This window comes from Anopheles funestus, unplaced genomic scaffold, assembly GCF_943734845.2.
Source record: "Anopheles funestus unplaced genomic scaffold, idAnoFuneDA-416_04 scaffold_32_ctg1, whole genome shotgun sequence".
In the NCBI taxonomy this organism is placed as follows: domain Eukaryota; kingdom Metazoa; phylum Arthropoda; class Insecta; order Diptera; family Culicidae; genus Anopheles; species Anopheles funestus.
Genome location: NW_026045361.1, coordinates 47,497 through 68,500, shown reverse-complemented (window position 1 = coordinate 68,500; position 21,004 = coordinate 47,497). Strand labels below are relative to the sequence as shown.

The following is a 21,004-nucleotide window of genomic DNA, read 5'->3' as shown; positions in this document are numbered from 1 at the left end:
GCTAAGGTGTCTTGGCTAATGTGTCTCGGCTAATGTGTCTTGGCTAAGGTGTCTTGGCTAAGGTGTCTTGGCTAATGTGTCTCGGCTAAGGTGTCTTGGCTATTGTGTCTTGGCTAAGGTGTCTTGGTTAAGGTGTCTTGGCTAAGGTGTCTTGGCTAAGGTGTCTTGGCTAAGGTGTCTCGGCTAAGGTGTCTCGGCTAATGTGTCTTGGCTAAGGTGTCTTGGCTAAGGTGTCTTGGCTAAGGTGTCTTGGCTAAGGTGTCTTGGCTAAGGTGTCTCGGCTAAAGTGTCTTGGCTAAGGTGTCTTGGCTAAGGTGTCTTGGCTAAGGTGTCTTGGCTAATGTGTCTCGGCTAAGGTGTCTTGGCTTATGTGTCTTGGCTAAGGTGTCTTGGCTAAGGTGTCTTGGCTAATGTGTCTCGGCTAATGTGTCTTGGCTAAGGTGTCTTGGCTAAGGTGTCTTGGCTAAGGTGTCTTGGCTAAGATGTCTTGGCTAAGGTGTCTTGGCTAATGTGTCTTGGCTAAGGTGTCTTGGCTAAGGTGTCTTGGCTAAGGTGTCTTGGCTAAGGTGTCTTGGCTAATGTGTCTTGGCTTAGGTGTCTTGGCTAAGGTGTCTTATCTAAGGTGTCTTGGCTAATGTGTCTTGGCTAATGTGTCTTGGCTAAGGTGTCTTGGCTAAGGTGTCTTGGCTTAGGTGTCTTGGCTAAGGTGTCTTGGCTAAGGTGTCTTGGCTAAGGTGTCTTGGCTAATGTGTCTCGGCTAAGGTGTCTTGGCTAAGGTGTCTTGGCTAAAGTGTCTTGGCTAAGGTGTCTTGGCTAATGTGTCTTGGCTAAAGTGTCTTGGCTAAGGTGTCTTGGCTAAGGTGTCTTGGCTAATGTGTCTTGGCTAAGGTGTCTTGGCTAATGTGTCTTGGCTTAGGTGTCTTGGCTAAGGTGTCTTGGCTAAGGTGTCTTGGCTAAGGTGTCTTGGCTAATGTGTCTCGGCTAAGGTGTCTTGGCTAAGGTGTCTTGGCTAAAGTGTCTTGGCTAAGGTGTCTTGGCTAATGTGTCTTGGCTTATGTGTCTTGGCTAATGTGTCTTGGCTAAGGTGTCTTGGCTAAGGTGTCTTGGCTAATGTGTCTTGGCTAAAGTGTCTTGGCTATTGTGTCTTGGCTAAGGTGTCTTGGCTAAGGTGTCTTGGCTAAGGTGTCTTGGCTAAAGTGTCTTGGCTAAGGTGTCTTGGCTAATGTGTCTTGGCTAAAGTGTCTTGGCTAAGGTGTCTTGGCTAAGGTGTCTTGGCTAATGTGTCTTGGCTAAGGTGTCTTGGCTAAGGTGTCTTGGCTTAGGTGTCTTGGCTAAGGTGTCTTGGCTAAGGTGTCTTGGCTAAGGTGTCTTGGCTAATGTGTCTCGGCTAAGGTGTCTTGGCTAAGGTGTCTTGGCTAAAGTGTCTTGGCTAAGGTGTCTTGGCTAATGTGTCTTGGCTTATGTGTCTTGGCTAATGTGTCTTGGCTAAGGTGTCTTGGCTAAGGTGTCTTGGCTAAGGTGTCTTGGCTAATGTGTCTTGGCTAAAGTGTCTTGGCTATTGTGTCTTGGCTAAGGTGTCTTGGCTAAGGTGTCTTGGCTAAGGTGTCTTGGCTAATGTGTCTTGGCTAATGTGTCTTGGCTAATGTGTCTCGGCTAAGGTGTCTTGGCTAATGTGTCTTGGCTAAGGTGTCTTGGCTAAGGTGTCTTGGCTAATGTGTCTCGGCTAATGTGTCTTGGCTAAGGTGTCTTGGCTAAGGTGTCTTGGCTAATGTGTCTTGGCTAAGGTGTCTTGGCTAAGGTGTCTTGGCTAATGTGTCTTGGCTAAAGTGTCTTGGCTTAGGTGTCTTGGCTAATGTGTCTTGGCTAAGGTGTCTTGGCTAATGTGTCTCGGCTATTGTGTCTTGGCTAAGGTGTCTTGGTTAAGGTGTCTTGGCTAAGGTGTCTTGGCTAAGGTGTCTTGGCTAAGGTGTCTTGGCTAATGTGTCTTGGCTAATGTGTCTCGGCTAAGGTGTCTTGGCTAAGGTGTCTTGGCTAAGGTGTCTTGGCTAAGGTGTCTTGGCTAAGGTGTCTTGGCTTAGCTGTCTTGGCTAATGTGTCTTGGCTAAAGTGTCTTGGCTTAGGTGTCTTGGCTAATGTGTCTTGGCTAAGGTGTCTTGGCTAATGTGTCTCGGCTAATGTGTCTTGGCTGAGGTGTCTTGGCTAAAGTGTCTTGGCTAATGTGTCTTGGCTAAGGTGTCTTGGCTAAGGTGTCTCGGCTAAGGTGTCTTGGCTATTGTGTCTTGGCTAAGGTGTCTTGGCTAAGGTGTCTTGGCTAAGGTGTCTTGGCTAAGGTGTCTTGGCTAAGGTGTCTTGGCTAAGGTGTCTTGGCTAAGGTGTCTTGGCTAAGGTGTCTCGGCTAATGTGTCTTGGCTAAAGTGTCTTGGCTTAGGTGTCTTGGCTAATGTGTCTTGGCTAAGGTGTCTTGGCTAATGTGTCTCGGCTAATGTGTCTTGGCTGAGGTGTCTTGGCTAATGTGTCTTGGCTAATGTGTCTTGGCTAAGGTGTCTTGGCTAAGGTGTCTTGGCTAAGGTGTCTCGGCTAAGGTGTCTTGGCTATTGTGTCTTGGCTAAGGTGTCTTGGTTAAGGTGTCTTGGTTAAGGTGTCTTGGCTAAGGTGTCTTGGCTAAGGTGTCTTGGCTAATGTGTCTTGGCTAATGTGTCTCGGCTAAGGTGTCTTGGCTAAGGTGTCTTGGCTAAGGTGTCTTGGCTAAGGTGTCTTGGCTAAGGTGTCTTGGCTTAGCTGTCTTGGCTAATGTGTCTTGGCTAAAGAGTCTTGGCTAAGGTGTCTTGGCTAAGGTGTCTTGGCTAAGGTGTCTTGGCTAAGGTGTCTTGGCTAATGTGTATCGGCTAAGGTGTCTTGGCTAAAGTGTCTTGGCTAATGTGTCTCGGCTAAAGTGTCTTGGCCAATGTGTCTTGGCTAAGGTGTCTTGGCTAAGGTGTCTTGGCTAAGGTGTCTTGGCTAAGGTGTCTTGGCTAATGTGTCTTGGCTAAGGTGTCTTGGCTAATGTGCCTTGGCTTAAGTGTCTTGGCTAAGGTGTCTTGGCTAAGGTGTCTTGGCTAAGGTGTCTTGGCTAAAGTGTCTTGGCTGAGGTGTCTTGGCTAATGTGTCTTGGCTAATGTGTCTCGGCTAAGGTGTCTCGGCTAAGGTGTCTTGGCTAATGTGTCTTGGCTAAAGTGTCTTGGCTAAGGTGTCTTGGCTAAGGTGTCTTGGCTAAGGTGTCTTGGCTAAGGTGTCTTGGCTAAGGTGTCTTGGCTAAGGTGTCTTGGCTAAGGTGTCTTGGCTAAAGTGTCTTGGCTAAGGTGTCTTGGCTAAGGTGTCTTGGCTAAGGTGTCTTGGCTAAGGTGTCTTGGCTAATGTGTCTTGGCTAAGGTGTCTTGGCTAAGGTGTCTTGGCTAAGGTGTCTTGGCTAATGTGTCTCGGCTAAGGTGTCTTGGCTATTGTGTCTTGGCTAAGGTGTCTTGGCTAATGTGTCTTGGCTAATGTGTCTTGGCTAATGTGTCTTGGCTAAGGTGTCTTGGCTAAGGTGTCTTGGCTAAGGTGTCTTGGCTAAGGTGTCTTGGCTAATGTGTCTTGGCTAAGGTGTCTTGGCTAAGGTGTCTTGGCTAAGGTGTCTTGGCTAAGGTGTCTTGGGTAAGGTGTCTTGGCTAAGGTGTCTTGGCTAATGTGTCTCGGCTAAGGTGTCTTGGCTAAAGTGTCTTGGCTAATGTGTCTCGGCTAAGGTGTCTTGGCTATTGTGTCTCGGCTAAGGTGTCTTGGCTATTGTGTCTTGGCTAAGGTGTCTTGGCTAAGGTGTCTTGGCTAAGGTGTCTTGGCTAAGGTGTCTTGGCTAAGGTGTCTTGGCTAATGTGTCTTGGCTAAGGTGTCTTGGCTAAGGTGTGTTGGCTAGTGTGCCTTGGCTAAAGTGTCTTGGCTAAGGTGTCTTGGCTAAGGTGTCTTGGCTAAGGTGTCTTGGCCAAGGTGTCTTGGCTAATGTGTCTTGGCTAAAGTGTCTTGGCTAAGGTGTCTTGGCTAAGGTGTCTTGGCTAAGGTGTCTTGGCTAAGGTGTCTTGGCTAAGGTGTCTTGGCTAATGTGTCTCGGCTAATGTGTCTTGGCTAAGGTGTCTTGGCTAAGGTGTCTTGGCTAAGGTGTCTTGGCTAATGTGTCTTGGCTAATGTGTCTTGGCCAAGGTGTCTTGGCTAAGGTGTCTTGGCTAATGTGTCTTGGCTAATGTGTCTTGGCTTATGTGTCTTGGCTAAGGTGTCTTGGCTAAGGTGTGTTGGCTAGTGTGCCTTGGCTAATGTGTCTTGGCTAAGGTGTCTTGGCTAAGGCGTCTTGGCTAAGGTGTCTTGGCTAAGGTGTCTTGGCTAAGGTGTCTTGGCTAATGTGTCTTGGCTAATGTGTCTCGGCTAAGGTGTCTCGGCTAAGGTGTCTTGGCTAATGTGTCTTGGCTAAAGTGTCTTGGCTAAGGTGTCTTGGCTAAGGTGTCTTGGCTAAGGTGTCTTGGCTAAGGTGTCTTGGCTAAGGTGTCTTGGCTAAAGTGTCTTGGCTAAGGTGTCTTGGCTAAGGTGTCTTGGCTAAGGTGTCCTGGCTAATGTGTCTTGGCTAAGGTGTCTTGGCTAATGTGTCTTGGCTAATGTGTCTTGGCTAAGGTGTCTTGGCTAAGGTGTCTTGGCTAAAGTGTCTTGGCTATGGTGTCTTGGCTAAGGTGTCTTGGCTAAGGTGTCTTGGCTAAGGTGTCTTGGCTAATGTGTCTTGGCTAATGTGTCTTGGCTAATGTGTCTTGGCTAAGGTGTCTTGGCTAAGGTGTCTTGGCTAAGGTGTCTTGGCTAAGGTGTCTTGGCTAAGGTGTCTTGGCTAATGTGTCTTGGCTAAGGTGTCTTGGCTAAGGTGTCTTGGCTAAAGTGTCTTGGCTATGGTGTCTTGGCTAAGGTGTCTTGGCTAATGTGTCTTGGCTAAGGTGTCTTGGCTAAGGTGTCTTGGCTAAGGTGTCTTGGCTAATGTGTCTTGGCTAAGGTGTCTTGGCTAAGGTGTCTTGGCTAATGTGTCTTGGCTAAGGTGTCTTGGCTAAGGTGTCTTGGCTAAGGTGTCTTGGCTAAGGTGTCTTGGCTAAGGTGTCTTGGCTAATGTGTCTTGGCTAAGGTGTCTTGGCTAAGGTGTCTTGGCTAAAGTGTCTTGGCTAAGGTGTCTTGGCTAAGGTGTCTTGGCTAAGGTGTCTTGGCTAATGTGTCTCGGCTAAGGTGTCTTGGCTAAAGTGTCTTGGCTAAAGTGTCTCGGCTAAGGTGTCTTGGCTATTGTGTCTCGGCTAAGGTGTCTTGGCTATTGTGTCTTGGCTAAGGTGTCTTGGCTAAGGTGTCTTGGCTAAGGTGTCTTGGCTAAGGTGTCTTGGCTAAGGTGTCTTGGCTAAGGTGTCTTGGCTAATGTGTCTTGGCTAAGGTGTGTTGGCTAGTGTGCCTTGGCTAAAGTGTCTTGGCTAAGGTGTCTTGGCTAAGGTGTCTTGGCTAAGGTGTCTTGGCCAAGGTGTCTTGGCTAATGTGTCTTGGCTAAGGTGTCTTGGCTAAGGTGTCTTGGCTAAGGTGTCTTGGCTAAGGTGTCTTGGCTAAGGTGTCTTGGCTAATGTGTCTTGGCTAAGGTGTGTTGGCTAGTGTGCCTTGGCTAAAGTGTCTTGGCTAAAGAGTCTTGGCTAAGGTGTCTTGGCTAAGGTGTCTTGGCTAAGGTGTCTTGGCTAATGTGTCTTGGCTAAGGTGTCTTGGCTAAGGTGTCTTGGCTAAGGTGTCTTGGCTAAGGTGTCTTGGCTAATGTGTCTCGGCTAAGGTGTCTTGGCTATTGTGTCTTGGCTAAGGTGTCTTGGCTAAGGTGTCTTGGCTAAGGTGTCTTGGCTAAGGTGTCTTGGCTAAGGTGTCTTGGCTAATGTGTCTTGGCTAAGGTGTCTTGGCTAAGGTGTCTTGGCTAATGTGTCTTGGCTAAGGTGTCTTGGCTAAGGTGTCTTGACTAAGGTGTCTTGGCTAATGTGTATCGGCTAAGGTGTCTTGGCTAAGGTGTCTTGGCTAATGTGTCTCGGCTAAGGTGTCTTGGCTAATGTGTCTTGGCTAAGGTGTCTTGGCTAAGGTGTCTTGGCTAAGGTGTCTTGGCTAAGGTGTCTTGGCTAATGTGTCTTGGCTAAGGTGTCTTGGCTAATGTGTCTCGGCTAGTGTGCCTTGGCTTAAGTGTCTTGGCTAAGGTGTCTTGGCTAAGGTGTCTTGGCTAAGGTGTCTTGGCTAAAGTGTCTTGGCTAAGGTGTCTTGGCTAATGTGTCTTGGCTAATGTGTCTCGGCTAAGGTGTCTCGGCTAAGGTGTCTTGGCTAATGTGTCTTGGCTAAGGTGTCTTGGCTAAGGTGTCTTGGCTAAGGTGTCTTGGCTAAGGTGTCTTGGTTAAGGTGTCTTGGCTAAGGTGTCTTGGTTAAGGTGTCTTGGCTAAGGTGTCTTGGCTAAGGTGTCTTGGCTAATGTGTCTCGGCTAAGGTGTCTTGGCTATTGTGTCTTGGCTAAGGTGTCTTGGCTAAGGTGTCTTGGCTAAGGTGTCTTGGCTAATGTGTCTTGGCTAATGTGTCTTGGCTAATGTGTCTTGGCTAAGGTGTCTTGGCTAAGGTGTCTTGGCTAAGGTGTCTTGGCTAAGGTGTCTTGGCTAAGGTGTCTTGGCTAATGTGTCTTGGCTAAGGTGTCTTGGCTAAGGTGTCTTGGCTAAAGTGTCTTGGCTATGGTGTCTTGGCTAAGGTGTCTTGGCTAATGTGTCTTGGCTAAGGTGTCTTGGCTAAGGTGTCTTGGCTAAGGTGTCTTGGCTAATGTGTCTTGGCTAAGGTGTCTTGGCTAAGGTGTCTTGGCTAATGTGTCTTGGCTAAGGTGTCTTGGCTAAGGTGTCTTGGCTAAGGTGTCTTGGCTAAGGTGTCTTGGCTAAGGTGTCTTGGCTAATGTGTCTTGGCTAAGGTGTCTTGGCTAAGGTGTCTTGGCTAAAGTGTCTTGGCTAAGGTGTCTTGGCTAAGGTGTCTTGGCTAAGGTGTCTTGGCTAATGTGTCTCGGCTAAGGTGTCTTGGCTAAAGTGTCTTGGCTAAGGTGTCTTGGCTAAGGCGTCTTGGCTAAGGTGTCTTGGCTAAGGTGTCTTGGCTAAGGTGTCTTGGCTAATGTGTCTTGGCTAATGTGTCTCGGCTAAGGTGTCTCGGCTAAGGTGTCTTGGCTAATGTGTCTTGGCTAAAGTGTCTTGGCTAAGGTGTCTTGGCTAAGGTGTCTTGGCTAAGGTGTCTTGGCTAAGGTGTCTTGGCTAAGGTGTCTTGGCTAAAGTGTCTTGGCTAAGGTGTCTTGGCTAAGGTGTCTTGGCTAAGGTGTCCTGGCTAATGTGTCTTGGCTAAGGTGTCTTGGCTAATGTGTCTTGGCTAAGGTGTCTTGGCTAAGGTGTCTTGGCTAATGTGTCTCGGCTAAGGTGTCTTGGCTATTGTGTCTTGGCTAAGGTGTCTTGGCTAAGGTGTCTTGGCTAAGGTGTCTTGGCTAATGTGTCTTGGCTAATGTGTCTTGGCTAATGTGTCTTGGCTAAGGTGTCTTGGCTAAGGTGTCTTGGCTAAGGTGTCTTGGCTAAGGTGTCTTGGCTAAGGTGTCTTGGCTAATGTGTCTTGGCTAAGGTGTCTTGGCTAAGGTGTCTTGGCTAAAGTGTCTTGGCTATGGTGTCTTGGCTAAGGTGTCTTGGCTAATGTGTCTTGGCTAAGGTGTCTTGGCTAAGGTGTCTTGGCTAAGGTGTCTTGGCTAATGTGTCTTGGCTAAGGTGTCTTGGCTAAGGTGTCTTGGCTAATGTGTCTTGGCTAAGGTGTCTTGGCTAAGGTGTCTTGGCTAAGGTGTCTTGGCTAAGGTGTCTTGGCTAAGGTGTCTTGGCTAATCTGTCTTGGCTAAGGTGTCTTGGCTAAGGTGTCTTGGCTAAAGTGTCTTGGCTAAGGTGTCTTGGCTAAGGTGTCTTGGCTAAGGTGTCTTGGCTAATGTGTCTCGGCTAAGGTGTCTTGGCTAAAGTGTCTTGGCTAAAGTGTCTCGGCTAAGGTGTCTTGGCTATTGTGTCTCGGCTAAGGTGTCTTGGCTATTGTGTCTTGGCTAAGGTGTCTTGGCTAAGGTGTCTTGGCTAAGGTGTCTTGGCTAAGGTGTCTTGGCTAAGGTGTCTTGGCTAAGGTGTCTTGGCTAATGTGTCTTGGCTAAGGTGTGTTGGCTAGTGTGCCTTGGCTAAAGTGTCTTGGCTAAGGTGTCTTGGCTAAGGTGTCTTGGCTAAGGTGTCTTGGCCAAGGTGTCTTGGCTAATGTGTCTTGGCTAAGGTGTCTTGGCTAAGGTGTCTTGGCTAAGGTGTCTTGGCTAAGGTGTCTTGGCTAAGGTGTCTTGGCTAATGTGTCTTGGCTAAGGTGTGTTGGCTAGTGTGCCTTGGCTAAAGTGTCTTGGCTAAAGAGTCTTGGCTAAGGTGTCTTGGCTAAGGTGTCTTGGCTAAGGTGTCTTGGCTAATGTGTCTTGGCTAAGGTGTCTTGGCTAAGGTGTCTTGGCTAAGGTGTCTTGGCTAAGGTGTCTTGGCTAATGTGTCTCGGCTAAGGTGTCTTGGCTATTGTGTCTTGGCTAAGGTGTCTTGGCTAAGGTGTCTTGGCTAAGGTGTCTTGGCTAAGGTGTCTTGGCTAAGGTGTCTTGGCTAATGTGTCTTGGCTAAGGTGTCTTGGCTAAGGTGTCTTGGCTAATGTGTCTTGGCTAAGGTGTCTTGGCTAAGGTGTCTTGACTAAGGTGTCTTGGCTAATGTGTATCGGCTAAGGTGTCTTGGCTAAGGTGTCTTGGCTAATGTGTCTCGGCTAAGGTGTCTTGGCTAATGTGTCTTGGCTAAGGTGTCTTGGCTAAGGTGTCTTGGCTAAGGTGTCTTGGCTAAGGTGTCTTGGCTAATGTGTCTTGGCTAAGGTGTCTTGGCTAATGTGTCTCGGCTAGTGTGCCTTGGCTTAAGTGTCTTGGCTAAGGTGTCTTGGCTAAGGTGTCTTGGCTAAGGTGTCTTGGCTAAAGTGTCTTGGCTAAGGTGTCTTGGCTAATGTGTCTTGGCTAATGTGTCTCGGCTAAGGTGTCTCGGCTAAGGTGTCTTGGCTAATGTGTCTTGGCTAAGGTGTCTTGGCTAAGGTGTCTTGGCTAAGGTGTCTTGGCTAAGGTGTCTTGGTTAAGGTGTCTTGGCTAAGGTGTCTTGGCTAAGGTGTCTTGGCTAATGTGTATCGGCTAAGGTGTCTTGGTTAAGGTGTCTTGGCTAAGGTGTCTTGGCTAAGGTGTCTTGGCTAATGTGTATCGGCTAAGGTGTCTTGGCTAAAGTGTCTTGGCTAATGTGTCTCGGCTAAGGTGTCTTGGCTAATGTGTCTTGGCTAAGGTGTCTTGGCTAAGGTGTCTTGGCTAAGGTGTCTTGGCTAAGGTGTCTTGGCTAATGTGTCTTGGCTAAGGTGTCTTGGCTAATGTGTCTCGGCTAGTGTGCCTTGGCTTAAGTGTCTTGGCTAAGGTGTCTTGGCTAAGGTGTCTTGGCTAAGGTGTCTTGGCTAAGGTGTCTTGGCTAAGGTGTCTTGGCTAAGGTGTCTTGGCTAAGGTGTCTTGGCTAAGGTGTCTTGGCTAATGTGTCTTGGCTAATGTGTCTTGGCTAATGTGTCTTGGCTAAGGTGTCTTGGCTAAGGTGTCTTGGCTATTGTGTCTTGGCTAAGGTGTCTTGGCTAAGGTGTCTTGGCTAAGGTGTCTTGGCTAAGGTGTCTTGGCTAAGGTGTCTTCTCTAAGGTGTCTTGGCTAAGGTGTATTGGCTAATGTGTCTTGGCTAAAGTGTCTTGGCTTAGGTGTCTTGGCTAATGTGTCTTGGCTAAGGTGTCTTGGCTAATGTGTCTCGGCTAATGTGTCTTGGCTGAGGTGTCTTATCTAATGTGTCTTGGCTAATGTGTCTTGGCTAAGGTGTCTTGGCTAAGGTGTCTTGGCTAAGGTGTCTCGGCTAAGGTGTCTTGGCTAAGGTGTCTTGGCTAAGGTGTCTTGGTTAAGGTGTCTTGGCTAAGGTGTCTTGGCTAAGGTGTCTTGGCTAAGGTGTCTTGGCTAATGTGTCTTGGCTAATGTGTCTCGGCTAAGGTGTCTCGGCTAAGGTGTCTTGGCTAAGGTGTCTTGGCTAAGGTGTCTTGGCTAAGGTGTCTTGGCTTAGCTGTCTTGGCTAATGTGTCTTGGCTAAAGAGTCTTGGCTAAGGTGTCTTGGCTAAGGTGTCTTGGCTAAGGTGTCTTGGCTAAGGTGTCTTGGCTAATGTGTATCGGCTAAGGTGTCTTGGCTAAAGTGTCTTGGCTAATGTGTCTCGGCTAAGGTGTCTTGGCTAATGTGTCTTGGCTAAGGTGTCTTGGCTAAGGTGTCTTGGCTAAGGTGTCTTGGCTAAGGTGTCTTGGCTAATGTGTCTTGGCTAAGGTGTCTTGGCTAATGTGTCTCGGCTAGTGTGCCTTGGCTTAAGTGTCTTGGCTAATGTGTCTTGGCTAAGGTGTCTTGGCTAAGGTGTCTTGGCTAAAGTGTCTTGGCTAAGGTGTCTTGGCTAATGTGTCTTGGCTAATGTGTCTCGGCTAAGGTGTCTTGGCTAAGGTGTCTTGGCTAAGGTGTCTTGGCTAAGGTGTCTTGGCTAAGGTGTCTTGGCTAATGTGTCTTGGCTAATGTGTCTTGGCTAATGTGTCTTGGCTAAGGTGTCTTGGCTAAGGTGTCTTGGCTATTGTGTCTTGGCTAAGGTGTCTTGGCTAAGGTGTCTTGGCTAAGGTGTCTTGGCTAAGGTGTCTTGGCTAAGGTGTCTTTGCTAAGGTGTCTTGGCTAATGTGTCTTGGCTAAAGTGTCTTGGCTTAGGTGTCTTGGCTAATGTGTCTTGGCTAAGGTGTCTTGGCTAATGTGTCTCGGCTAATGTGTCTTGGCTGAGGTGTCTTGGCTAATGTGTCTTGGCTAATGTGTCTTGGCTAAGGTGTCTTGGCTAAGGTGTCTTGGCTAAGGTGTCTTGGCTAAGGTGTCTTGGCTATTGTGTCTTGGCTAAGGTGTCTTGGTTAAGGTGTCTTGGCTAAGGTGTCTTGGCTAAGGTGTCTTGGCTAAGGTGTCTTGGCTAATGTGTCTTGGCTCATGTGTCTCGGCTAAGGTGTCTTGGCTAAGGTGTCTTGGCTAATGTGTCTCGGCTAAGGTGTCTTGGCTAAGGTGTCTTGGCTTAGCTGTCTTGGCTAATGTGTCTTGGCTAAAGAGTCTTGGCTAAGGTGTCTTGGCTAAGGTGTCTTGGCTAAGGTGTCTTGGCTAAGGTGTCTTGGCTAAGGTGTCTTGGCTAATGTGTATCGGCTAAGGTGTCTCGGCTAAGGTGTCTTGGCTATTGTGTCTTGGCTAAGGTGTCTTGGTTAAGGTGTCTTGGCTAAGGTGTCTTGGCTAAGGTGTCTTGGCTAAGGTGTCTTGGCTAATGTGTCTTGGCTAATGTGTCTCTGCTAAGGTGTCTTGGCTAAGGTGTCTTGGCTAAGGTGTCTTGGCTAAGGTGTCTTGGCTTAGCTGTCTTGGCTAAGGTGTCTTGGCTAAGGTGTCTTGGCTAATGTGTCTTGGCTAATGTGTCTCGGCTAGTGTGCCCTGGCTTAAGTGTCTTGGCTAAGGTGTCTTGGCTAAGGTGTCTTGGCTAAGGTGTCTTGGCTAAAGTGTCTTGGCTAAGGTGTCTTGGCTAATGTGTCTTGGCTAATGTGTCTCGGCTAAGGTGTCTCGGCTAAGGTGTCTTGGCTTATGTGTCTTGGCTAAAGTGTCTTGGCTAAGGTGTCTTGGCTAAGGTGTCTTGGCTAAGGTGTCTTGGCTAAAGTGTCTTGGCTAAGGTGTCTTGGCTAATGTGTCTTGGCTAAAGAGTCTTGGCTAAAGAGTCTTGGCTAAGGTGTCTTGGCTAAGGTGTCTTGGCTAAGGTGTCTTGGCTAAGGTGTCTTGGCTAATGTGTATCGGCTAAGGTGTCTTGGCTAAAGTGTCTTGGCTAATGTGTCTCGGCTAAGGTGTCTTGGCTAATGTGTCTTGGCTAAGGTGTCTTGGCTAAGGTGTCTTGGCTAAGGTGTCTTGGCTAATGTGTCTTGGCTAATGTGTCTTGGCTAAGGTGTCTTGGCTAATGTGTCTCGGCTAGTGTGCCCTGGCTTAAGTGTCTTGGCTAAGGTGTCTTGGCTAAGGTGTCTTGGCTAAGGTGTCTTGGCTAAAGTGTCTTGGCTAAGGTGTCTTGGCTAATGTGTCTTGGCTAATGTGTCTCGGCTAAGGTGTCTCGGCTAAGGTGTCTTGGCTTATGTGTCTTGGCTAAAGTGTCTTGGCTAAGGTGTCTTGGCTAAGGTGTCTTGGCTAAGGTGTCTTGGCTAAAGTGTCTTGGCTAAGGTGTCTTGGCTAAGGTGTCTTGGCTAAGGTGTCTTGGCTAAGGTGTCTTGGCTAATGTGTCTTGGCTAAGGTGTCTTGGCTAAGGTGTCTTGGCTAAGGTGTCTTGGCTAAGGTGTCTTGGCTAATGTGTCTCGGCTAAGGTGTCTTGGCTATTGTGTCTTGGCTAAGGTGTCTTGGCTAAGGTGTCTTGGCTAAGGTGTCTTGGCTAATGTGTCTTGGCTAATGTGTCTTGGCTAATGTGTCTTGGCTAAGGTGTCTCGGCTAAGGTGTCTTGGCTAAGGTGTCTTGGCTAAAGAGTCTTGGCTAAGGTGTCTTGGCTAAGGTGTCTTGGCTAAGGTGTCTTGGCTAAGGTGTCTTGGCTAATGTGTCTTGGCTAAGGTGTCTTGGCTAAGGTGTCTTGGCTAAGGTGTCTTGGCTAAGGTGTCTTGGCTAATGTGTCTCGGCTAAGGTGTCTTGGCTATTGTGTCTTGGCTAAGGTGTCTTGGCTAAAGTGTCTTGGCTAAGGTGTCTTGGCTAATGTGTCTTGGCTAATGTGTCTTGGCTAATGTGTCTTGGCTAAGGTGTCTCGGCTAAGGTGTCTTGGCTAAGGTGTCTTGGCTAAAGTGTCTTGGCTAAAGTGTCTTGGCTATTGTGTCTCGGCTAAGGTGTCTTGGCTAATGTGTCTTGGCTAATGTGTCTTGGCTAAGGTGTCTCGGCTAAGGTGTCTTGGCTAAGGTGTCTTGGCTAAGGTGTCTTGGCTAATGTGTCTTGGCTAAGGTGTCTTGGCTAAGGTGTCTTGGCTAATGTGTCTCGGCTAAGGTGTCTTGGCTAAAGTGTCTTGGCTAATGTGTCTCGGCTAAGGTGTCTTGGCTATTGTGTCTCGGCTAAGGTGTCTTGGCTAAGGTGTCTTGGCTAAGGTGTCTTGGCTAAGGTGTCTTGGCTAAGGTGTCTTGGCTAAGGTGTCTTGGCTAAGGTGTCTTGGCTAATGTGTCTTGGCTAATGTGTCTTGGCTAATGTGTCTTGGCTAAGGTGTCTCGGCTAAGGTGTCTTGGCTAAGGTGTCTTGGCTAAAGAGTCTTGGCTAAGGTGTCTTGGCTAAGGTGTCTTGGCTAAGGTGTCTTGGCTAAGGTGTCTTGGCTAATGTGTCTTGGCTAAGGTGTCTTGGCTAAGGTGTCTTGGCTAAGGTGTCTTGGCTAAGGTGTCTTGGCTAAGGTGTCTTGGCTAAGGTGTCTTGGCTAATGTGTCTTGGCTCATGTGTCTCGGCTAAGGTGTCTTGGCTAAAGTGTCTTGGCTAATGTGTCTCGGCTAAGGTGTCTTGGCTATTGTGTCTCGGCTAAGGTGTCTTGGCTAAGGTGTCTTGGCTAAGGTGTCTTGGCTAAGGTGTCTTGGCTAAGGTGTCTTGGCTAAGGTGTCTTGGCTAAGGTGTCTTGGCTAATGTGTCTTGGCTAATGTGTCTTGGCTAATGTGTCTTGGCTAAAGAGTCTTGGCTAAGGTGTCTTGGCTAAGGTGTCTTGGCTAAGGTGTCTTGGCTAAGGTGTCTTGGCTAATGTGTCTTGGCTAAGGTGTCTTGGCTAAGGTGTCTTGGCTAAGGTGTCTTGGCTAAGGTGTCTTGGCTAAGGTGTCTTGGCTAAGGTGTCTTGGCTAAGGTGTCTTGGCTAATGTGTCTTGGCTAATGTGTCTTGGCTAATGTGTCTTGGCTAAGGTGTCTCGGCTAAGGTGTCTTGGCTAAGGTGTCTTGGCTAAAGAGTCTTGGCTAAGGTGTCTTGGCTAAGGTGTCTTGGCTAAGGTGTCTTGGCTAAGGTGTCTTGGCTAATGTGTCTTGGCTAAGGTGTCTTGGCTAAGGTGTCTTGGTTAAGGTGTCTTGGCTAAGGTGTCTTGGCTAAGGTGTCTTGGCTAAGGTGTCTTGGCTAATGTGTCTTGGCTCATGTGTCTCGGCTAAGGTGTCTTGGCTAAGGTGTCTTGGCTAATGTGTCTCGGCTAAGGTGTCTTGGCTAAGGTGTCTTGGCTTAGCTGTCTTGGCTAATGTGTCTTGGCTAAAGAGTCTTGGCTAAGGTGTCTTGGCTAAGGTGTCTTGGCTAAGGTGTCTTGGCTAAGGTGTCTTGGCTAAGGTGTCTTGGCTAATGTGTATCGGCTAAGGTGTCTCGGCTAAGGTGTCTTGGCTATTGTGTCTTGGCTAAGGTGTCTTGGTTAAGGTGTCTTGGCTAAGGTGTCTTGGCTAAGGTGTCTTGGCTAAGGTGTCTTGGCTAATGTGTCTTGGCTAATGTGTCTCTGCTAAGGTGTCTTGGCTAAGGTGTCTTGGCTAAGGTGTCTTGGCTAAGGTGTCTTGGCTAAGGTGTCTTGGCTTAGCTGTCTTGGCTAATGTGTCTTGGCTAAAGAGTCTTGGCTAAGGTGTCTTGGCTAAGGTGTCTTGGCTAAGGTGTCTTGGCTAAGGTGTCTTGGCTAATGTGTATCGGCTAAGGTGTCTTGGCTAAAGTGTCTTGGCTAATGTGTCTCGGCTAAGGTGTCTTGGCTAATGTGTCTTGGCTAAGGTGTCTTGGCTAAGGTGTCTTGGCTAAGGTGTCTTGGCTAATGTGTCTTGGCTAATGTGTCTTGGCTAAGGTGTCTTGGCTAATGTGTCTCGGCTAGTGTGCCCTGGCTTAAGTGTCTTGGCTAAGGTGTCTTGGCTAAGGTGTCTTGGCTAAGGTGTCTTGGCTAAAGTGTCTTGGCTAAGGTGTCTTGGCTAATGTGTCTTGGCTAATGTGTCTCGGCTAAGGTGTCTCGGCTAAGGTGTCTTGGCTTATGTGTCTTGGCTAAAGTGTCTTGGCTAAGGTGTCTTGGCTAAGGTGTCTTGGCTAAGGTGTCTTGGCTAAAGTGTCTTGGCTAAGGTGTCTTGGCTAAGGTGTCTTGGCTAAGGTGTCTTGGCTAAGGTGTCTTGGCTAATGTGTCTTGGCTAAGGTGTCTTGGCTAAGGTGTCTTGGCTAAGGTGTCTTGGCTAAGGTGTCTTGGCTAATGTGTCTCGGCTAAGGTGTCTTGGCTATTGTGTCTTGGCTAAGGTGTCTTGGCTAAGGTGTCTTGGCTAAGGTGTCTTGGCTAATGTGTCTTGGCTAATGTGTCTTGGCTAATGTGTCTTGGCTAAGGTGTCTCGGCTAAGGTGTCTTGGCTAAGGTGTCTTGGCTAAAGAGTCTTGGCTAAGGTGTCTTGGCTAAGGTGTCTTGGCTAAGGTGTCTTGGCTAAGGTGTCTTGGCTAATGTGTCTTGGCTAAGGTGTCTTGGCTAAGGTGTCTTGGCTAAGGTGTCTTGGCTAAGGTGTCTTGGCTAATGTGTCTCGGCTAAGGTGTCTTGGCTATTGTGTCTTGGCTAAGGTGTCTTGGCTAAAGTGTCTTGGCTAAGGTGTCTTGGCTAATGTGTCTTGGCTAATGTGTCTTGGCTAATGTGTCTTGGCTAAGGTGTCTCGGCTAAGGTGTCTTGGCTAAGGTGTCTTGGCTAAAGTGTCTTGGCTAAAGTGTCTTGGCTATTGTGTCTCGGCTAAGGTGTCTTGGCTAATGTGTCTTGGCTAATGTGTCTTGGCTAAGGTGTCTCGGCTAAGGTGTCTTGGCTAAGGTGTCTTGGCTAAGGTGTCTTGGCTAATGTGTCTTGGCTAAGGTGTCTTGGCTAAGGTGTCTTGGCTAATGTGTCTCGGCTAAGGTGTCTTGGCTAAAGTGTCTTGGCTAATGTGTCTCGGCTAAGGTGTCTTGGCTATTGTGTCTCGGCTAAGGTGTCTTGGCTAAGGTGTCTTGGCTAAGGTGTCTTGGCTATTGTGTCTTGGCTAAGGTGTCTTGGCTAAGGTGTCTTGGCTAAGGTGTCTTGGCTAATGTGTCTTGGCTAATGTGTCTTGGCTAATGTGTCTTGGCTAAGGTGTCTCGGCTAAGGTGTCTTGGCTAAGGTGTCTTGGCTAAAGAGTCTTGGCTAAGGTGTCTTGGCTAAGGTGTCTTGGCTAAGGTGTCTTGGCTAAGGTGTCTTGGCTAATGTGTCTTGGCTAAGGTGTCTTGGCTAAGGTGTCTTGGCTAAGGTGTCTTGGCTAAGGTGTCTTGGCTAATGTGTCTCGGCTAAGGTGTCTTGGCTAAAGTGTCTTGGCTAATGTGTCTCGGCTAAGGTGTCTTGGCTATTGTGTCTCGGCTAAGGTGTCTTGGCTAAGGTGTCTTGGCTAAGGTGTCTTGGCTAAGGTGTCTTGGCTAAGGTGTCTTGGCTAAGGTGTCTTGGCTAAGGTGTCTTGGCTAATGTGTCTTGGCTAAGGTGTCTTGGCTAAGGTGTCTTGGCTAGTGTGCCTTGGCTAAAGTGTCTTGGCTAAGGTGTCTTGGCTAAGGTGTCTTGGCTAAGGTGTCTTGGCTAAGGTGTCTTGGCTAATGTGTCTTGGCTAAGGTGTCTTGGCTAAGGTGTCTTGGCTAATGTGTCTCGGCTAAGGTGTCTTGGCTAAAGTGTCTTGGCTAATGTGTCTCGGCTAAGGTGTCTTGGCTATTGTGTCTCGGCTAAGGTGTCTTGGCTAAGGTGTCTTGGCTAAGGTGTCTTGGCTAAGGTGTCTTGGCTAAGGTGTCTTGGCTAAGGTGTCTTGGCTAAGGTGTCTTGGCTAATGTGTCTTGGCTAAGGTGTCTTGGCTAAGGTGTCTTGGCTAGTGTGCCTTGGCTAAAGTGTCTTGGCTAAGGTGTCTTGGCTAAGGTGTCTTGGCTAAGGTGTCTTGGCCAAGGTGTCTTGGCTAATGTGTCTTGGCTAAAGTGTCTTGGCTAAGGTGTCTTGGCTAAGGTGTCTCGGCTATTGTGTCTTGGCTAAGGTGTCTTGGCTAAAGTGTCTTGGCTAAGGTGTCTTGGCTAATGTGTCTTGGCTAATGTGTCTTGGCTAATGTGTCTTGGCTAAGGTGTCTCGGCTAAGGTGTCTTGGCTAAGGTGTCTTGGCTAAAGTGTCTTGGCTAAAGTGTCTTGGCTATTGTGTCTCGGCTAAGGTGTCTTGGCTAATGTGTCTTGGCTAATGTGTCTTGGCTAAGGTGTCTCGGCTAAGGTGTCTTGGCTAAGGTGTCTTGGCTAAGGTGTCTTGGCTAATGTGTCTTGGCTAAGGTGTCTTGGCTAAGGTGTCTTGGCTAATGTGTCTCGGCTAAGGTGTCTTGGCTAAAGTGTCTTGGCTAATGTGTCTCGGCTAAGGTGTCTTGGCTATTGTGTCTCGGCTAAGGTGTCTTGGCTAAGGTGTCTTGGCTAAGGTGTCTTGGCTAAGGTGTCTTGGCTAAGGTGTCTTGGCTAAGGTGTCTTGGCTAAGGTGTCTTGGCTAATGTGTCTTGGCTAAGGTGTCTTGGCTAAGGTGTCTTGGCTAGTGTGCCTTGGCTAAAGTGTCTTGGCTAAGGTGTCTTGGCTAAGGTGTCTTGGCTAAGGTGTCTTGGCCAAGGTGTCTTGGCTAATGTGTCTTGGCTAAAGTGTCTTGGCTAAGGTGTCTTGGCTAAGGTGTCTTGGCTAAGGTGTCTTGGCTAAGGTGTCTTGGCTAAGGTGTCTTGGCTAATGTGTCTCGGCTAATGTGTCTTGGCTAAGGTGTCTTGGCTAAGGTGTCTTGGCTAAGGTGTCTTGGCTAATGTGTCTTGGCTAATGTGTCTTGGCTAAGGTGTCTTGGCTAAGGTGTCTTGGCTAATGTGTCTTGGCTAATGTGTCTTGGCTTATGTGTCTTGGCTAAGGTGTCTTGGCTAAGGTGTGTTGGCTAGTGTGCCTTGGCTAAAGTGTCTTGGCTAAGGTGTCTTGGCTAAGGTGTCTTGGCTAAGGTGTCTTGGCTAAGGTGTCTTGGCTAAGGTGTCTTGGCTAATGTGTCTTGGCTAATGTGTCTCGGCTAAGGTGTCTCGGCTAAGGTGTCTTGGCTAATGTGTCTTGGCTAAAGTGTCTTGGCTAAGGTGTCTTGGCTAAGGTGTCTTGGCTAAGGTGTCTTGGCTAAGGTGTCTTGGCTAAGGTGTCTTGGCTAAAGTGTCTTGGCTAAGGTGTCTTGGCTAAGGTGTCTTGGCTAAGGTGTCTTGGCTAAGGTGTCTTGGCTAATGTTTCTTGGCTAATGTGTCTTGGCTAAGGTGTCTTGGCTAAGGTGTCTTGGCTAAGGTGTCTTGGCTAATGTGTCTCGGCTAAGGTGTCTTGGCTATTGTGTCTTGGCTAAGGTGTCTTGGCTAAGGTGTCTTGGCTTAGGTGTCTTGGCTAATGTGTCTTGGCTAATGTGTCTTGGCTAATGTGTCTTGGCTAAGGTGTCTTGGCTAAGGTGTCTTGACTAAGGTGTCTTGGCTAAGGTGTCTTGGCTAAGGTGTCTTGGCTAATGTGTCTTAGCTAAGGTGTCTTGGCTAAGGTGTCTTGGCTAAAGTGTCTTGACTATGGTGTCTTGGCTAAGGTGTCTTGGCTAATGTGTCTTGGCTAAGGTGTCTTGGCTAAGGTGTCTTGGCTAATGTGTCTCGGCTAAGGTGTCTTGGCTAAAGTGTCTTGGCTAATGTGTCTCGGCTAAGGTGTCTTGGCTATTGTGTCTCGGCTAAGGTGTCTTGGCTATTGTGTCTTGGCTAAGGTGTCTTGGCTAAGGTGTCTTGGCTAAGGTGTCTTGGCTAAGGTGTCTTGGCTAATGTGTCTTGGCTAAGGTGTCTTGGCTAAGGTGTGTTGGCTAGTGTGCCTTGGCTAAAGTGTCTTGGCTAAGGTGTCTTGGCTAAGGTGTCTTGGCTAAGGTGTCTTGGCCAAGGTGTCTTGGCTAATGTGTCTTGGCTAATGTGTCTTGGCTTATGTGTCTTGGCTAAGGTGTCTTGGCTAAGGTGTCTTGGCTAATGTGTCTTGGCTAATGTGTCTCGGCTAATGTGTCTTGGCTAAGGTGTCTTGGCTAATGTGTCTTGGCTAAGGTGTCTTGGCTATTGTGTCTTGGCTAAGGTGTCTTGGCTAAGGTGTCTTGGCTAAGGTGTCTTGGCTAATGTGTCTAGGCTAATGTGTCTTGGCTAATGTGTCTTGGCTAGTGTGTCTTGGCTAAGGTGTCTTGGCTATTGTGTCTTGGCTAAGGTGTCTTGGCTAAGGTGTCTTGGCTAAGGTGTCTTGGCTAATGTGTCTAGGCTAATGTGTCTTGGCTAATGTGTCTTGGCTAATGTGTCTTGGCTAAGGTGTCTTGGCTAATGTGTCTTGGCTAAAGTGTCTTGGCTAATGTGTCTTGGCTAAGGTGTCTTGGCTAAGGTGTCTTGGCTAATGTGTCTCGGCTAAGGTGTCTTGGCTAAAGTGTCTTGGCTAAGGTGTCTTGGCTAATGTGTCTTGGCTAATGTGTCTTGGCTAAGGTGTCTTGGCTAAGGTGTCTTGGCTAAGGTGTCTTGGCTAAGGTGTCTTGGCTAAGGTGTCTTGGCTAATGTGTCTTGGCTAAGGTGTCTTGGCTAAGGTGTCTTGGCTAATGTGTCTTGGCTAAGGTGTCTTGGCTAAGGTGTCTTGGCTAAGGTGTCTTGGCTAATGTATCTCGGCTAAGGTGTCTTGGCTAAGGTGTCTTGGCTAATGTGTCTCGGCTAAGGTGTCTTGGCTAAAGTGTCTTGGCTAAGGTGTCTTGGCTAATGTGTCTTGGCTAATGTGTCTTGGCTAAGGTGTCTTGGCTAAGGTGTCTTGGCTAAGGTGTGTTGGCTAGTGTGCCTTGGCTAAAGTGTCTTGGCTAAGGTGTCTTGGCTAAGGTGTCTTGCCTAAGGTGTCTTGGCCAAGGTGTCTTGGCTAATGTGTCTTGGCTAATGTGTCTTGGCTTATGTGTCTTGGCTAAGGTGTCTTGGCTAAGGTGTCTTAGCTAATGTGTCTTGGCTAATGTGTCTCGGCTAATGTGTCTTGGCTAAGGTGTCTTGGCTAAGGTGTCTTGGCTAATGTGTCTTGGCTAATGTGTCTTGGCTAAGGTGTCTTGGCTAATGTGTCTTGGCTAAGGTGTCTTGGCTAATGTGTCTTGGCTAATGTGTCTTGGCTAAGGTGTCTTGGCTAATGTGTCTCGGCTAAGGTGTCTTGGCTAATGTGTCTTGGCTAAAGTGTCTTGGCTAAGGTGTCTTGGCTAAGGTGTCTTGGCTAATGTGTCTTGGCTAAGGTGTCTTGGCTAAGGTGTCTTGGCTAAGGTGTCTTGGCTAAGGTGTCTTGGCTAATGTGTCTCGGCTAAGGTGTCTTGGCTAATGTGTCTTGGCTAAGGTGTCTTGGCTAATGTGTCTTGGCTAATGTGTCTTGGCTAAGGTGTCTTGGCTAAGGTGTCTTGGCTAAGGTGTCTTGGCTAATGTGTCTCGGCTAAGGTGTCTTGGCTAATGTGTCTTGGCTAAGGTGTCTTGGCTAAGGTGTCTTGGCTAAGGTGTCTTGGCTAAGGTGTCTTGGCTAGGGTGTCTTGGCTAAGGTGTCTTGGCTAAGGTGTCTTGGCTAAGGTGTCTTGGCTAAGGTGTCTTGGCTAAGGTGTCTTGGCTAAGGTGTCTTGGCTAAGGTGTCTTGGCTAAGGTGTCTTGGCTAAGGTGTCTTGGCTAAGGTGTCTTGGCTAAAGTGTCTTGGCTAAGGTGTCTTGGCCAAGGTGTCTCGGCTAAGGTGTCTTGGCTAATGTGTCTTGGCTAATGTGTCTTGGCTTATGTGTCTTGGCTAAGGTGTCTTGGCTAAGGTGTCTTGGCTAGTGTGTCTTGGCTAAGGTGTCTTGGCTAAGGTGTCTTGGCTAAGGTGTCTTGGCTA

General features: G+C 48.2%; 1 long non-coding RNA gene across 1 annotated transcript in view; it reads left to right on the top strand.

Moving 5' to 3' along the window:
• LOC125774578 (uncharacterized) overlaps positions 1 to 19,321 on the top strand; it is a 34,255-nt gene extending 14,934 nt beyond the window's left edge. The window contains exons 3-4 of the long non-coding RNA XR_007421062.1: positions 7,119 to 7,160; positions 18,627 to 19,321. This is a non-coding gene — a long non-coding RNA (uncharacterized LOC125774578). The remainder of the gene's footprint in view (positions 1 to 7,118; positions 7,161 to 18,626) is intronic.
• Positions 19,322 to 21,004: the final 1,683 nt, after the last annotated feature.